The sequence below is a fragment of the Ranitomeya variabilis genome, chromosome 3 (genome assembly GCF_051348905.1).
Source record: "Ranitomeya variabilis isolate aRanVar5 chromosome 3, aRanVar5.hap1, whole genome shotgun sequence".
Lineage (NCBI taxonomy): Eukaryota > Metazoa > Chordata > Amphibia > Anura > Dendrobatidae > Ranitomeya > Ranitomeya variabilis.
The window spans coordinates 344431814-344446330 of NC_135234.1; the positions used below are offsets into that span (position 1 = coordinate 344431814).

Here is a 14517-nt window from a genome sequence, read left to right on the forward strand (position 1 = left end):
AAAATTTGCCAGCTCCACCGATCCTCACAAATTTCTGGATTTAAACACATCAAAATGCAGCTTACTTCAATCTTCTCCTGCTATGAGAGCTTTTATCATACATAATGTACAGATTGTTGCCAAAGAAATCAACTACCAGTGCCTGGCTGAAAATAATCAGAAGCTACATTCAAGCCTGAGGAGTAAAGTACTGAGAAGCAAATCCATCTCTCTAAACCATTGATTTCTATGCAGCTTCTCACCTGCCCTTACTTCTTAGCTCCTGACCAGGATCTGCTGCAATCAGTCTAGCAAAATCACAATCCCTCAGCCCCCTCCATTGGCTGTTTCCAGAAAAGTTCTCCTTTTCATTGCTTACTTGAGCTGTGGGCTTGTTCAAGCACACTGTTTTCTCTATATGCAAAATAGTGATAACAGTGTAAACGTTAGAACAAGTATTGAGAGACCATTGATGTGTCACAGTAGCACCAGAAGCTACTGAACCACATCTGTCACTCAAGGAGGGGTGCCCGCCCACCACTCCAAGCAACAAGGAAATTAAACAGATTGTAGAGCTGTGCTGCTCAAGACACAAGATGAGAATAATCCATTTAGTTGTTAAACAGCAGCTATCTGTGGTAGCCTCTGATATTTGCAGGTTCTGGCAATATAATACAACTGACACCTGCCCTGTGTGAAACAGGCTCAGCTCCTGTGCTGCTTAATATACCTGCACCCGTTCCATGTATTAATGCATCATGGAGCAGGAAGGTGTTAAGGTGTTAATTATTAACTTCAGAATAGATACGCTGCGTGCAGAATTATTAGGCAAGTTGTTTTTTGGATCACATGATACTTTTTATACATGTTGTCCTACTCCAAGCTGTTCAGGCTTGAGAGCCAACTACAAATTAAGAAATCAGGTGATGTGCATCTCTGTAATGAGGAGGTATGTTGTCTAATGACTTCAAAACCCTATATAAGGTGTGCTTAATTATTAGGCAACTCTCTTTCCTTTGGCAAAATGGGTCAGAAGAGAGATTTGATGGGCTCTGAAAAGTCCAAAATTGTGAGATGTCTTGTAGAGGGATGCAGCAGTCTTGAAATTGCCAAATTTTTGAAGCGTGATCACCGAACAATCAAGCGTTTCATGGCAAATAGCCAACAAGCTGCCAAGATGCCATTTGCCACCAGTTGTGCCATAATTCAGAGCTGCAATGTTACTGGAGTAACAAAAAGCACAAGTGTGTGATACTCAGGGACATGGCCAAGGTGATGAAGGCTAAAAAATGACCACTTTTGAACAAGAAACATAAGATAAAACGTCAAGACTGGGCCAAGAAATCTTAAGACTGACTTTTCAAAGGTTTTATGGACTGATGAAATGAGAGTGACTCTTGATGGACCAGATGGATGGGCCAGAGGCTGGATCAGTAAAGGGCAGAAAGCTCCACTCCGACTCATATGCCAGCAAGGTGGAGTTGGGGTACTGGTATGGGCTGGTATCATCAAAGATGAACTTGAGGATGGTTGTGAAGCTCAACTCCCAGACCTACTGCCAGTTTCTGGAAGACAACTTCTTCAAGCAGTGGTACAGGAAGAAGTTGGTATCGTTCAAGAAAAACATGATTTTCATGCAGGACAATGCTCCATCACATGCCTCCAACTACTCCACAGCGTGGCTGGCCAATAAACATTTGAAAGAAGAAAAAATAATGACATGGCCCCCTTGTTCACCTGATCTGAACTCCATAGAGAACCTGTGGTCCCTCATAAAATGTGAGATCTGCAGGGAGGGAAAACAGTCCACCTCTCGGAACAGTGTCTGGGAGGCTGTGGTGGCTGCTGCAATGTTGGTCGTAAACAGATCAAGCAACTGACAGAATCTATGGATGGAAGGCTGTTGAGTGTCATCATAAAGAAAGGTGGCTATATTGGTCACTAATTTGTTGTTTTGTTTATGCATGTCAGAAATGTTTATTTCTAAATTTTGTGCAGTTATATTGGTTTGCCTGGTGAAAATAAACAAGTGAGATGGGATTGTATTTGGTTTTTATTAAGTTGCCTAATAATTCTACACAGTAATAATTACCAGCACAAACAGATATCCTCCTAAGATAGCCAAATCTAAAAAAAACCCACTCCAACTTCCAAAAATATTAAGCTTTGATATTTATGAGTCTTTTGGGTTGATTGAGATTAGGGTTGAGCGACTTTTATTTTTATAGGATCGGGTCAGGTTTCACGAAACACGACTTTCTCAAAAGTCGGGTCGAGTGAAATCGGCCGATCCTATAAAAAAGTCAGGGTCGGGGTCGGCCGAAACGCGAAACCCAATGCAGTGCAATGGGATACTATGGTTCCCAGGGTCTGAAGGAGAGGAAACTCTCCTTCAGGCCCTGGGATCCATATTTAAGTGTAAAATAAAGAATTAAAATAAAAAATATTGATATACTCACCCTCTGACGAGCCCTGGTAGTAATCGGCATCTTCCGTTCCTAAGAATGAGCACGTTCAGGGCCTTAGATGACGTCACGGCTTTGTGATTGGTCGCGGCGGCCCACGTGACCGCCCAGCGACCAATCACAAGCCGTGATGTAATTCTCTCCGGTCCTAAATTCCTCATTCTAGGAATTTAGGCCATGAGAATTACGTCACGGCTTGTGATTGGTCGCTGAGCGGTCACGTGGGCCGCCGCGACCAATCACAAAGCAGTGACATCATCTAAGGCCCTGAACACGCTCATTCTTAAGAAGGAAGGCTGCCGGAAAGAAGCAGGGCACGTACGAGGGTGAGTATATACCTAATAGGAATATACTCACCCTCGGCTTCTTTCCGGCATTCCTAGAATGAGGAATTTAGGACCTGAGAGAATTACGTCACGGCTTGTGATTGGTCGCTGAGCGGTCACGTGGGCCGCCGCGACCAATCACAAAGCCGTGACGTCTTCTAAGGCCCTGAACGCGCTCATTCTTAGGAACGAAGATGCCGATTACTACCAGGGCTCGTCAGAGAGGTGAGTATATCAATATTTTTTATTTTAATTCTTTATTTTACACTTAAATGTGGATTCCGATACCGATTTCCGATATCACAAACATATCGGAACTCGGTATCAGAATTCCGATACCAGATTCAGAAGATCGCCGACCTCATGGCCGACCCCACACAGGGGTCGGGTCGGGTTTCATGAAACCCGACATTGGCAAAAGTCGGCGACTTCTGAAAATGGTTGACCCGTTTCGCTCAACCCTAATTGAGATCATAGTTGTTGATCAATAATAAAAATAATCCTCTGAAATACAACTTGCCTAATAATTCTGCATGCAGTGTATACTAGACTGGACAGCAGCTTTCAATTTTGGTCACACACTGAATGAAAGAACCTATGAAAAAACACCTGTATTCATTGATTTATTTATGAAAACACATTGATAAAATGTCAGAAAAAAATATGAGAGAAGAACTTACGGCACTCACAAAGCTTCATAAAACAACTTCCTCAATAACAGCATATAATGGCAGAGAGATACATGTTGGGGGACTGGGTAACAGCCACTTCGCTTTCACTTATGCTTCATATGACCTTCAAAAAATAATATATAAAAGAACTAATTAACCTTAGACGAGCCCCATGAACACATTTTATGGCATTAAAATCTACAAATAAATTCAATATTTATTGAAATTATATTTGCAACATTTAAAACATTTTGTTCCCTAAACTTGTATAAAATATAGATCTCTTTTGTTTCAACAAAGAAATTGAAGAAACCAATCAGACTAGATTAGGTGCATTACATTAAACAAATTAGGCATTTATGTCTACATCATTGAAAGAAGATTAAGCCTATTACATTATGGATAAATTGAAAAACTAATTTATTTGATTAGTAAAATTGGTATTATTCTGATTAATAATTTAGTAATGGAATAATAAAATCCTGCCTGCCTATTCCATAAGGGGTTCCTGGAGGATGAAATACTGCATTAATATTTTCTCAGAAGTTGTCTGTTTGATCACTACTTGCTGTAGGTTTTTTTTTAGAATGCAATGTATGACAAGATATGTTACTTCCCATAGTTAATAAGGGTTTATCAGTAAACCATATACATCAGTATGCATGCTTTCAACAATTCTAAAAAACAGCACAGCTATACAGCACAGATATTGTATGTTATATTATTTATGGATATTGGTTTTCTGCCTTGTACGAAGTCTTCTGCCATACCAACCTACACGTATTACCAAAGGAAAAAAATAACATTAGTGATCATCAAAGTAGCATCAAAAGGTTTTATGTGAACAATGCTGACAAAATTGAATTAGCTGTCTTTAAATGCATGTGTCATACTCTGCCCCCTCAGACTTTGCAATAGCTATAAGAAAATATATTGTTTTAGACATGTGTTCCTTTAACATTACTTTAAAATCAACCTAAATTAGCTTATTAGCAGATTAGATGTTCATCGGTACAAAAGGTATTATTTCTTTATTTTCAGGAGTGTTCTTTTTCATAAAAGAAGTGAATATAAATACTCAGCATTTGGTTATCTTTGTAAGTCTAATGCAACTAAGCCAGATGACAACTAATGCAAAAATACATCATGTTTCATCAGGATTTTTACTTATTAATTCCCAGGTTCAGGGCCAGATCACCATGTTACATGAAATATTGTGACCAGCATATTCACCCAAATATAGATATGCATATTCAACATTTAATCTAAAGTGGAATTATGGTTTATTTATTGCTCTAATTTTGCCAATATCAGTAAAGTGAATTTTCATTTTATTTGTTGTTTCACCTGAGGATGAGCGATCCTGAACTATAAAATTTACGCTGGACAACTAGTGTCCGGTACCAAACTCCTAACATGGGCTTTTTCCCAGAAGTCTGTTTTACTATTCAGGTTCGGTGCCAAATAAAGTTTGTTGAAAAGCTGAAGTGCAGCTAATCAACAAGTTTACAGGCCGAGCCGTGACTCGGCCTGTATAAACACCGAAACATGGGTGGTGCCACCATTATGCTGTGACTACAGTAGGGATAGTGTAAAATAAATAATTTTACAAAATGATGCAGGGTCCTCCTCTTTTTTAATAACCAGCCAAGGGAAAGCAGTCAACAATGAGCTGGTCTTAATATGCTGGGAATGGGCCAATCTCCTTAGACCTTCCCAGCCTATTAATATAAGCCCTCACGTGTCTGTTTTGCCTTTGAAGGTTATTAAAAATGAAGAGAACCCCTGAAAAATGACATGGGGTCCCCCTATTTTAATACCAAGTAAAATCATAGCAGACAGATTGGGTCTGATGTTAATAGGCTGGGAAGATCCATGGATATTGGCCCTTTTCCAGCCTAATAAGGTGTTAGGGTTGGCGGAACGCACCAAATATATTTATTAGATGGGATAGATACGTTCGCAACCCGGGATCCACCGTGCAGGAAAGAATCTTCTGCTAAGTAAGGCGGCGAAGCAAATTAGAATAAACGAACTCTGTTACTTTACAGAGCCCGTAGTAAAGAGAACGCTGTGCCCTGTTTAGCTCACAGGGGACACAGCTATTGTGTAGAGCCGACAGTGGTCATGCAGTCCAACCAACACGCAGCTCCTCTCCGGTGGAGCCGGAATTCTATTGGCTATTAGCCAGCCCTGAATTCACACATAAACTCCTCGCCGGAGGTGCCAGCATTCTAGGGGCTTATTTCAGCTGGGTCCCTGACCACACACACGACCACACTGGCGCTGAGCTCGTACATATTTGACACTAGCACATGGCCGTGCAGTCTTGAGAACCTTATATAGCTGAAGCACCTCCAGGACCTTCCTGGAGGACCAATGGAAGTTGCTGCAGTACCTTAGCATGTGACCCTTGATCTCCACTGAGAGATTTTACCCTGGGCATGCTCAGTGTGTGCAAAGCAGGACTTAGTCCCAGAAAAGCCTGCTCACCGCAGATCAGTGCAGGGTACAATAGCAGAGCCTGGAGAGACAGCAGTAACCCTTTGCACAGTATCAGACTCAATGAGACGATGGGACCGACGTCTCCGCTGAGCAGGCTCTACTGTGGCCGATGCAGAATGGGAGACCGCAGCAGACATGGCTCGAGATTCCCCCTGTGCAGCTGCAGGAACTCGACTCCTAACATTTTCCCCCCTCCTAGGGCCACCCTCCTTGAGCCTCACTATGCTCAAAAGCTGCAATGAGCAGCGGAGCCTGAATGTGCTCCACAGGTTCCCAGGTTCTATCTTCTGGACCGTGACCCTTCCAGTCCACCAGATAAAATTTCTTGCCACGTACCACCTTGCACCCCACGATAGCATTCACCTCAAACTCATCCAAAGATGAACCTGATGTCCCAGCAGATGACTCAGAAAACCAGGACAAATAAACGGGCTTTAAGAGGGAAACGTGAAAAGTGTCGGTGATACCAAGGCGTGGAGGCACAGCCAAACAATAGACCACAGGGTAGACCTGTTCCAGAACCTTGAACGGGCGCAAACTTAGTGGACTCAACTCGCAGCCTGACGTTATGGGTGGAGAGCCACACTAAGTCACCAGGGGCAAAGGTCGGTGCGGGGCGCCAGTGTGTATCAGCAGAAACCCTCATTCTCTCCTTGGAGGCCCATATGGCATCCTGTGTGTGGACCCAGATGTCACATGCTTCCACAGCCCAGTCTGCCACCCTGGAATCGGTGGATGACACGCGCATGGGCACAGGGACACGCGGATGCTGGCCGTAATTAAGGAGAAAAGGAGTCTGCCCAGTGGAATCGGCTACGGCGTTGTTCAAGGCAAATTCCGCCCAAGGTAGCAAAGATGCCAAATCATCCTGCCTAGCAGAGACAAAATGTCGCAAGTATGTCACCAGAGTCTGGTTGGTCCTCTCTACCAACCCATTCGTCTCGGGGTGGTATGCAGAGGAGAGATTCAACTCTATGCTGAGTAAACGGCAGAGCTCTCTCCAAAACTGAGATGCGAACTGGGGACCCCGGTCACTGACAATTTTATCAGGCATTCCATGTAAACGGAAAATGTGCTTTATGAATAACGCCGCCAAGGCCCGTGCAGAAGGTAACCGTGGAAGCGGCACCAAGTGCACCATCTTAGAGAAATGATCGGTGACAACCCAGATAACGGTGCAGCTATGCGACTTGGGTAAGCCCACCACGAAGTCCATCTCGACCATTTCCCAAGGTCTGTCTGCCACCGGTAGGGGGTAAAGCAACCCAGCAGGCCGTTGCCGAGGAGACCGATTCTCGGCGCAGGAAACGCACGCCCAAATATAGTCCCCGACATCAAGGGCCATGTGAGGCCACCAGTACGTTCTCGCCAAAAGCTTGGATGTCCTTTTGGTCCCAAAATGCCCACCCACTCTGGACGAGTGAGCCCAAGAGAGAACCTCCGGTCGCAAACTCACTGGCACGAAAGTCTTGCCAGGGGGCACAGACTCTAGCGAAACTGGCTCTCCAGTTCTCAGGATCTCAGAAGGGACAATAAGCCGAGGCTCCTCCTCCTCAGATAACACTATGGAGTGGGAGAGAGCATCAGCGTGAATGTTCTTCTTCCCGGAGAGAAAATGAAGAGTAAAATGAAACCAGGAGAAGAACAGGGACCATCTAGCCTGGCAAGAATTCAGCCGCTGGGCCGTCTGTAGATATACCAAGTTTTTGTGGTCAGTAAAAACCTGGAAGGGAAAGCGAGCTCCCTCCAAGAGATGTCTCCACTCTGAGAAAGCCAACTTCATGGCTAGCAACTCCTTGTCCCCGATGGAATAATTCCTCTCCGCCGGTGTGAAGGTCTTGGAGAAGAAGAAGCATGGATGCTTCCGACCTTGAGCATCCTTTTGGAAAAGGACTGCTCCAGCACCAACGGACGAGGCATCCACCTCCATGATATATGGCTTATCTACATTGGGGCGATGTAGAATGGGAGCGCTAGCGAAGTGTGACTTAACCGAGAGGAAGGCTTTGGAGACATCTGTTGTGAATTCCGTTCTCGGGCTCCCTCCTGTGGTTATGAGTGGTACTGTGTGAGTTTGTTCTTGGGCTCCCTCTGGTGGCCTTTAGCGATATGGCTGGGCTCAGCTGCTTCATTTCCTTCTATGCTGGGCCTATTTAACTCACCTGGACCTTCATTTGTTGCCTGCTGTCGGTGTATTCAGTCCTGACTCTCAGCTCTCCTGAATATTCCTTGTGACCAGTCTCCTGCTGGAGAAGCTAAGTTTGCTTGTTCATTTTGCTCATTATTTCCTTGAAAACGTTTCTCAGTATATGATGAGTTCAGTCCAGCTCGCTTTTATGTGATTTTTTGCTTGCTGGTTAGTTCTGGGGTGCAGAGGGCACCCCTCACATCGTGAGTCGGTGTGGGGGTTCTTGTATTCTCTGCGTGGTTTATTTTTGATAGTTTTTGTACTGACCGCACAGACTCCTATCTATTTTCTGTCTATCTAGTGTTAGCGGGCCTCATTTGCTAAACCTGTTTCATTTCTACGTTTGTATTTTCCCCTTAACTCACCGTTATTATTTGTGGGGGGCTGTCTATAACTTTGGGGTTATTTCTCTGAGGCAAGTGAGGTCTTTGCTTTCTCTCTAGGGGCAGTCAGTTTCTCAGGCTGTGAAGAGGCGTCTAGGTTTTTAGGTAACGCTCCACGGCTGCCTTTAGTGTGTTGGATAGGTTCAGGATTGCGGTCAGTATAGCTTCCACATCCCCAGAACTTGTACTATCATTCTGGTTATATGTGTCAGGTCAGTTTTGAGATCCTACCACCGGATCATAACAGTACAGCAGGACACAAAGTGTTAATGCAGCAGAAGAGGGAGAAGAGAAATCCTGAAGTCATTTTTTTTTCTCTGCACTGTGTTTAGTCTCTCTCCTCCCCTTAATCTCTGGGTGGTTCTGAACTCAGCTGCAGATATGGACATTCAGAGACTGTCTTCTAGTGTGGATCATCTCACTGCAAGGGTACAGGGCATTCAGGATTATGTAGTCCGCAGTCCTATGTCAGAGCCTAAAATACCAATTCCTGAGCTGTTCTCCGGAGATAGATCTAGGTTTTTGAACTTTAAGAATAATTGTAAGTTATTCCTTTCTCTGAGACCTCGCTCCTCTGGTGATTCTGTTCAGCAAGTTAAAATTGTTATTTCTTTGTTGCGTGGTGACCCTCAAGATTGGGCATTCTCTCTGGCGCCAGGAGATCCTGCATTGCTAAATGTGGATGCGTTTTTTCTGGCGCTTGGAGTGCTTTATGAGGAACCTAATCTTGTAGACCAAGCAGAGAAGGTTTTGCTGGCTCTCTCTCAGGGTCAAGATGAAGCAGAGGTTTACTGTCAGAAGTTTAGGAAGTGGTCTGTGCTCACTCAATGGAATGAGTGCGCCCTGGCGGCGATTTTCAGAAAGGGTCTTTCTGAAGCCCTTAAAGATGTTATGGTGGGGTTCCCCACGCCTGTGGGTATGAATGAGTCTATGTCTTTGGCCATTCAGATCGATCGGCGTCTGCGGGAGCGCAAACCTGTGCACCATCTGGCGGTGTTTTCTGAGCAGAAACCTGAGCCTATGCAATGCGACAGGATTCTGACAAGTGTTGAACGGCAAAACCACAGACGTCAGAATGGGTTGTGCTTTTACTGTGGTGATTCTACTCATGTTATCTCAGAGTGTTCTAAGCGCACAAAAAGGTTCGCCATGTCTGTCACCATTGGTACTGTACAACCTAAATTCATTTTGTCTGTTACTTTGATTTGCTCTCTGTCATCCTACTCAGTTATGGCTTTTGTGGATTCAGGTGCCGCCCTGAGTTTGATGGATTTGTCATTTGCCAGGCGCTGTGGTTTTATCTTGGAGCCTTTACAGTTCCCTATCCCACTAAAGGGAATTGATGCTACGCCATTGGCCAAGAATAAACCTCAGTACTGGACCCAAGTGACCATGTGCATGGCTCCTGCACATCAGGAGGTGATTCGCTTTCTTGTGCTACATAATTTGCATGATGTTGTCGTGTTGGGTCTGCCATGGCTGCAGGCTCACAATCCAGTCCTGGATTGGAAAGCAATGTCTGTGTCAAGTTGGGGTTGCCAGGGAATTCATGGCGATACTCCTTTGGTGTCAATTGCTTCTTCTACTCCTTCTGAAGTCCCTGAATTTTTGTCGGAATACCAGGATGTATTTGATGAGCCCAAATCTAGTGCTCTACCTCCTCATAGGGATTGTGATTGTGCTATAAATCTGATTCCTGGTAGTAAGTTCCCTAAGGGATGACTTTTTAATTTATCTGTACCAGAACATGCCGCTATGCGGAGTTATATAAAGGAGTCCTTGGAGAAGGGGCATATTCGCCCGTCCTCGTCCCCTTTAGGTGCGGGGTTCTTTTTTGTGGCCAAGAAGGATGGTTCTCTGAGACCCTGTATAGATTATCGCCTTCTAAATAACATCACGGTCAAATTTCAGTACCCCTTGCCACTGTTGTCCGATCTGTTTGCCTGGATTAGGGGGGCCAGTTGGTTCACCAAGATAGATCTTCGAGGAGCGTATAATCTTGTGCGCATAAAGCAGGGCGATGAATGGAAAACAGCATTTAATACGCCCGAAGGCCATTTTGAGTACTTGGTGATGCCTTTTGGGCTTTCTAATGCCCCCTCTGTGTTTCAGTCCTTCATGCATGACATCTTCCGAGAGTATCTGGATAGATTTATGATTGTGTACCTGGATGATATTTTGGTCTTTTCTGATGATTGGGAGTCTCATGTGAAGCAGGTCAGGATGGTATTTCAGGTCCTGCGTACCAATGCCTTGTTTGTGAAGGGCTCTAAATGTCTCTTCGGAGTCCAGAAGGTTTCCTTTTTGGGCTTTATTTTTTCTCCTTCTACTATTGAGATGGATCCAGTCAAGGTCCAGGCTATTTATGACTGGACTCAACCTACATCTGTGAAGAGTCTTCAGAAGTTCTTGGGTTTTGCTAATTTTTACCGTCGCTTCATCACTAATTTTTCTAGTGTGGTTAAGCCTTTGACGGATTTGATCAAGAAGGGTTCTGATGTGACGAATTGGTCTCCTGCGGCCGTGGAGGCCTTTCAGGAGCTGAAACGTCGATTTTCTTCGGCTCCTGTCTTGCGCCAGCCCGATGTCTCTCTTCCCTTTCAGGTCGAGGTTGATGCTTCTGAGATTGGAGCAGGGGCTGTCTTGTCGCAGAGAAGCTCTGATGGCTCTGTGATGAGACCATGTGCTTTCTTTTCAAGAAAGTTTTCGCCTGCCAAGCGGAATTATGATGTTGGTAATCGTGAGTTGTTGGCAATGAAGTGGGCATTTGAGGAGTGGCGACATTGGCTTGAGGGAGCCAAGCATCGTGTGGTGGTCTTGACGGATCACAAGAATTTGACTTATCTCGAGTCTGCCAAACGGTTGAATCTGAGACAGGCTCGATGGTCGCTGTTTTTCTCTCGTTTCAATTTCGTGGTTTCATATCTTCCGGGTTCGAAAAACATGAAGGCTGATGCCCTTTCTAGGAGTTTTGTACCTGACTCCTCGGAAGTTTCTGAACCGACTGGTGTCCTCAAAGAGGGGGTGATTTTGTCTGCCATCTCTCCTGATCTGCGACGGGTGATGCAGGAGTTTCAGGCCAATAGACCTGACCGTTGTCCACCGGAGAGACTGTTTGTCCTGGACAGATGGACCAGTAGAGTTATTTCCGAGGTTCATTCTTCGGTGTTGGCAGGTCATCCTGGGATTTTTGGTACCAGGGATTTGGTGGCGAGGTCCTTTGGTAGTCTTCCTTGTCGCGGGATGTGCGTTCCTTTGTGCAGTCCTGTGGGATTTGTGCTCGGGCCAAGCCTTGCTGTTCTCGTGCCAGTGGATTGCTTTTGCCTTTGCCTGTCCCGAAGAGGCATTGGACGCATATTTCCATGGATTTTATTTCAGATGTTCCTGTCTCTCAGAGGATGTCTGTCATCTGGGTGGTTTGTGATCGTTTTTCTAAAATGGTCCATTTGGTACCTTTGCCTAAGCTGCCTTCCTCCTCCTGTTTGGTGCCACTGTTTTTTCAGAATGTGGTTCGTTTACATGGTATTCCGGAGAACATTGTGTCTGACAGAGGATCCCAGTTTGTGTCCAGATTTTGGCGGTCCTTTTGTGCTAAGATGGGCATTGAATTGTCTTTTTCGTCGGCCTTCCATCCTCAGACGAATGGCCAAACCGAACGAACTAATCAGACCTTGGAAACTTATTTGAGATGTTTTGTTTCTGCTGATCAGGATGATTGGGTGACTTTTTTGCCATTGGCTGAGTTCGCCCTCAATAATCGGGCTAGTTCTGCTACTTTGGTTTCACCTTTCTTTTGCAATTCTGGTTTTCATCCTCGTTTTTCCTCGGGTCAGGTTGAACCCTCTGACTGTCCTGGGGTGGATTCTGTGGTGGATAGGTTGCAGCAGATTTGGAACCATGTGGTGGACAATTTGACGTTGTCCCAAGAGAAGGCTCAGCGCTTTGCTAACCGCCGTCGCTGTGTGGGTCCCCGACTTCGTGTGGGGAATTTGGTGTGGTTGTCTTCTCATTATGTCCCGATGAAGGTTTCCTCTCCTAAGTTCAAGCCTCGTTTCATCGGTCCTTATAAGACTTTGGAAATCCTCAACCCTGTGTCATTTCGTTTGGACCTCCCAACATCGTTTGCCATTCATAATGTGTTCCATAGGTCATTTGTTGTGAATTTGGTTTCTGGGCTCCCCCGGTGGTTTCTGGTGGTACTGCACTTGTGTGCTTCATCTCCTCTGTTCACCTGTTTCCATCAGGATGTGGGAGTTGTCTATTTAGCCTTGCTCCTCAGTCATTTCTATGCCGGCCAACAATGTTACCAGAAGCCTTTCTGTTGCATGTTCCTGCTTCTAGACTACTATCAGCTAAGTTGGACTTGTAGTCCTAAGTTTGTTTTGCATTTTTGTTCCAGTTCTCTGTTATTGAATATTTCTGAGGCTGGAAGCTCTTGTGAGCTGAAATTGCCACTCTGGTGTCATGAGTTGATATTAGAATCTTAAAGTAATTTCAGGATGGTATTTTGAAAGGGTTTTCAGCTGACCGTGCAGTTCCCTTTTCTGTCTTCCTACTATCTAGTAAGCGGACCTCAATTTGCTATACCTATCTTCATACTTCGTATGTTAATTTCCTCTCAATTCACTGCCAATATATGTGGGGGCTACTGTCTGCCTTTTGGGGAAAATTTCTCTAGAGGTAAGCCAGGTCTGTATTTTCCTCTGCTAGGGTCAGTCAGTCCTCCGGCTGGCGCTGGGTGTCTAGGGATAAAACGTAGGCACGCTACCCGGCCACTGTTAGTTGTACGGTAGGTTTAGCTCACGGTCAGCTCGAGTTCCCATCTTCCAAGAGCTAGTCCTTTTGCATGCTTTACTACGTTCTCTTGCCATTGAGAATCATGACAGTTTGGCCGGCCAAGGGTTAAAATAATTGGCAGAAGAAAGGAGAGAAAAGAAGTCTGCAGAGAATTTTTTTTTTTTTTTTTTTCCTGAGTTTGCTCATTAGTTGATTCCTTAGCATCTCTGCTTACTGCAGCCTTCGTCTCTCTCTCCTTCTCATCCTTGAATGGTTCTGATTTCACCTGATTAAAATGGATCCTCAGAGTTTAGCTACTGGTTTGAATAATCTCGCTATGAAGGTTCAAAGCTTACAGGATTTCATTATTCATGCTCCTACATCTGAACCTAGAATTCCTTTACCTGAATTTTTCTCTGGGGATAGATCTCGCTTCCAGAATTTCAAACATAATTGTAAATTATTTTTGTCTCTGAGATCTCGCTCCACTGGAGATCCTGCACAGCAGGTCAGGATTGTAATTTCCTTGCTCCGGGGCGACCCTCAGGATTGGGCATTTGCTTTGGCACCAGGGGATCCTGCGTTGCTCAATGTGGATGCGTTTTTCCTGGCTTTGGGGTTGCTTTATGAGGAACCTCATTTAGAGATTCAGGCTGAAAAAGCCTTAATGGCCCTGTCTCAAGGGCAAGATGAGGCTGAAATATACTGCCAAAAATTTCGTAAGTGGTCTGTGCTTACTCAGTGGAATGAGTGCGCCCTGGCGGCGAAATTCAGAGAGGGTCTCTCTGATGCCATTAAAGATGTTATGGTGGGGTTCCCTGTGCCTACAGGTCTGAATGAGTCCATGACAATGGCTATTCAGATTGATCAGCGTTTGCGGGAGCGCAAACCTGTGCACCATTTAGCGGTGTCTACTGAGAAGGCGCCAGAGATTATGCAATGTGATAGAATTCTGTCCAGAAGCGAACGACAGAATTTTAGGCGAAAAAATGGGTTATGCTTCTATTGTGGTGATTCAACTCATGTTATATCAGCATGCTCTAAACGTACTAAGAAGGTTGATAAGTCTGTTTCAATTGGCACTTTACAGTCTAAGTTTATTCTATCTGTGACCCTGATTTGCTCTTTATCGTCTATTACCGCGGACGCCTATGTCGACTCTGGCGCCGCTTTGAGTCTTATGGATTGGTCCTTTGCCAAACGCTGTGGGTTTGATTTAGAGCC

The 14517-nt window shown here is 44.8% G+C and overlaps 1 long non-coding RNA gene across 2 annotated transcripts in view; it reads right to left on the minus strand.

Annotated features, from left to right (window-relative positions):
• The window catches only part of LOC143818223 (uncharacterized), a 575754-nt gene that overhangs the window by 210303 nt on the left and 350934 nt on the right, over nt 1-14517 (minus strand). For both annotated transcript variants that reach the window (XR_013224394.1, XR_013224395.1), the window contains exon 3: nt 3451-3565. This is a non-coding gene — a long non-coding RNA (uncharacterized LOC143818223). The remainder of the gene's footprint in view (nt 1-3450; nt 3566-14517) is intronic.